Below are 3,516 nucleotides of genomic sequence, written 5' to 3' on the forward strand. Positions count from 1 at the left end.
ACAGAACCACTGGAGGTAAAATCCGTCCATCTCCCCTTCGCAAACAGTCAAACCGCCTGGACCGCCGCCCTGGGCCCCGCTGGGGGTGATGGCGGTCTCCCCGCAGCCCTCAGTGAAGTCAGTCCCGTGATCCGTTCTCTTCCGGATGGTCCACCTGTCCCTCTAAACAGCCTCAGCTACAGTGCAAACACGCGTGAGCCCGTGTAACCCAGGCATCCGTCACCGGGACGCGGTGGCTCTGCACACACGGACACATGGCCAGCCCTAGGTACTTAAACCCCAGACGTCAGATCGCTGCATCCGCAGGACTTCTAAAAGGCGAGAGTTTCTGAGCAACGTGACCAGAATAACCGTTACACCTAACGGACTAACAGGAATTCCCGAAGGCCATCCAATCTCTCGTCGATGTCCAAATTCCCCACCTGCCTCTTGACCCCTCCACCCACAGCCGGTTTGTTTGAGTCAGACCCCCGGATGTGGTGAGCATGCCCGTCTATGGCAGGCTGCACATCAGCCCCCAAGTGGCCCAGATCCTAATCCCTAGACCCGAGAATGTCAGCTCCCACAGCCAAAGGGACGTGTGATGGCTCTTGGGGTGGAGATACTGCTGGACCACCCAGGTGGGCCCAGAAAAAACACACGGGGTCCTTCCAGCGGGGAGCAGCAGTGTCAGAATCAGAGGGACACGATGGAAACAGAGCCTGGAGCGATGTGGGTACGAGACAGGGGAGGCCGGAGGAGGCTTCTCCCCCAGAACCTCCATCGGGAGCTCGGTTCTGCTGACTCGCTAAGACCTCCGACCCCCAGCGCTACAAGAGAACAAATGTGTGTTGCTTTAAGCCGGGACGTTTGCAGCGATGTGTTCAGCAGCGGCGGGGGACTAACGCAATGTCTGGTCAGTCCGTTTTCACCTACGGCCAGACCTGGTTCCCCTCGTGTCGATTTTGCATTTTATTCGCTGATGAAACGGTGCCAGCCAGCGCCGTTCTGGGTCTCGGGCACTGGTCCAGCTGGTGATTTTCTCTTCCAGTGAGAGGTAGTTAAAGATGCTGCTGAGGGAGTGTGTGTCTCCCAGTTTTCATTAGCTGCAGCTAAAGAATATTTTCGGGGGGAGGGGAGATGTTCGTCCTGAATTGAATTTAGAAGCCTCCTCATACCAGCGAAAGCGGACTGTTGAACCGGTGGGATTCTGTTTCCTTTTCGTTCGAAAGTGCTGCTCAGACGGACAATTCGGCGCACGTTACAGACCTCTAACGTCGCTGTGGTTTCAGATCGTCTCTGTGAAAGTGTGACAGTTAGAAAGACGTGCCCGAGGGTTAGAGTTACAGTGACAAACCATAATATGGCGGGCAGGAGACCAGCCTGGAGGAGGTGCTGTTGATATTGGAGAGACCCCATGAAAACCACAGGGTGTCCCTATGGAGGACGTTTGTGTAATTCTGTGTCTCTGGAGCCTGGCAAAGGCCAGTCGTCACTGACCCAGGCCAGACTAAGTCACCCGGTTTCAAGCAGACAGAATTAAATAAAAGCAGTTTTCAGGGACAGAGACAAGACCGAGGAACTTATCGGGTTTTGAATGCTGACCGGGGGCAAAGCCCACTCAGAGGACACTGGGCTGAGAAAAAACCTCCATTTGTCGGCCCTGGAGTTGTCTTGATGATGGTTTCCCGGGTCTGGATCCATTCTCTTCCTACGGACTCTTCCCCTCACTGGAGGTATCGCGCTGTTGTTTTAGCTTGTGTTGCCATGGTTACAAGCCAGGCTGCAGTTTTTCCCTGGAAGATGCAGGTGAAATCTGAATCCCCGGTGCAGATCCCTGGCCCCTGGCCCCTGGCCCCGTTCAGTTGTCTAGTGAGACAGTCACTTTTCCTATCAAACATGTTTCAAACAGTTTCTCCCAGTCTGTGGCTTGTCTGTTGACATTATCTGTGGTCCCTTTCATCCCACAAATGTTTTCAGCTCTTAAGAATTTGTATTTGTTATCGCACAGGCATCTGGAATTCTTAAGGATTAAGAGTCTTAATCGCTCCCCACTTGTTTGATTTTCCCTTGGGGTGATCCTGGCCCTCTGCTGTGAAAGTGTCGCCCTGTCCCGTGGTGTGCCCGTTACTTCCCAGGAGTGTTACTTCGCAGTTCCAAAACGATGCCAGTTTTACAACAATTTTAAAACTAGAATTGCTTGGAAACCCTGAGGGCATGGCCCCATCGTCTTTTTCTAAAAGCTGCTTTTCCCCACGTGCCTGCCCGCACTTGGCATTTTTACGCTTTTGCGTTTAGGTGGTCTTAGAAACCAGCTGTGGTTTACCAATCTGATACCAGTCTCTTACATGGGCGGTACTCAGTTATCTTCCAGTCAGTGGTTTGAGTTTTGACTTTTTTTTTTTTTCTCCAGTGTATGAGTTGTTAACGTGAGCAAAGTGTGGATTTTTCCTTTAGGTTTGGGGTGTTTTGGTTTTAGTAATATAAGGCCATCCCTAAAGATCTTAAAAACAGTAGCTTCCAGAGGCCTTTTGCCCCAAAATGTTCTCCATGGACTCTTCGGGGTTGCATTCATTTATCCTTGTAAATGCAGAATTCCGGTTGAAATGTCCGTGACCTAAGACATCCCGACGGGAAAATCAGGTCTAACAAAGGTCGCCCGCAGCATCAAAGCAGGGACCTGAGCCCTGGGGGCTAGGTTATGAGACTTGCTCTTTGAGCCATTCAAAGCATCCTTTTCTCAAATCTCACCGCGGAGCCTTTGAAAGAGATATCTGGAAACTTAGGCCAGGCTGCAGCCGGGCAGGGTGTGAGGGGTCAGGAGTCCGGGCGCCCGCAGACCCCGGACAGAGTCCCAGCCTCCCCGCGTGGAGAAAGCGCGGAACCCTCTGCAGCGGCAGCGAACAGGCCGCGCAGGCGCGGGGGGCGGCGCCGAGCGAGGGAGGGCAGGGGGCGGGGCCCAGCGGGCAGGGGGCGGAGCCGGGGCGGGGCCGGGCGGAAGCGGGCGGCGGTGAGTCAGCTGGCCCGCGCTGCCGCCTGTCCCCGTCCTCTCCCACATGGTCTAGCGGTTAGGATTCCTGGTTTTCACCCAGGCGGCCCGGGTTCGACTCCCGGTGTGGGAAGGCCCAACCTTTTAGGATCCCCGAGTTAAATTTAGATTCTCGGCAGGACCGCCCCACGGCGTCAGCGTGCGGGTCCCTGGTGTCTCCCTCGCGTGAGCGTCCCCGCCGGCGTCTCCGGCAGGAGCACTGTTTTCCCCGCGTGGCGGAGTCGCAGGCCACCTGGGACGTCAGGGCGTGCGGGAGTCAAGCACGCCGGCGGGACTCCGCACGCCGTGACGTCACCGCCGCGCGGCGTCGGTTGGGTCTCCGGCTCCGGGGCGTCGGGAGGGGAGCAGGGACACCCGGAGGGGGGGTGGCCCTGTGTCGCGGGCGCCGCGAGCTCGTGCAAACGACGGGTCTGGAACATTCCGCACGCGCCGCGCGGCCTGACGCGGCAGCCGGTCCCCTCGGCCCGCTGCGCCCCGTCCCCAGCCGC

At 56.6% G+C, this 3,516-nt stretch overlaps 1 non-coding gene across 1 annotated transcript; it reads left to right on the top strand.

Moving 5' to 3' along the window:
• Positions 1-3,029: 3,029 nt before the first annotated feature.
• On the top strand, positions 3,030-3,101 carry TRNAE-UUC. Its single transcript has one exon. It is a non-coding gene; the product is annotated as a tRNA-Glu (tRNA).
• Positions 3,102-3,516: the final 415 nt, after the last annotated feature.

The sequence above is a fragment of the Pteropus vampyrus genome, unplaced genomic scaffold (assembly GCF_000151845.1).
Source record: "Pteropus vampyrus isolate Shadow unplaced genomic scaffold, Pvam_2.0 Scaffold427, whole genome shotgun sequence".
NCBI lineage: Eukaryota > Metazoa > Chordata > Mammalia > Chiroptera > Pteropodidae > Pteropus > Pteropus vampyrus.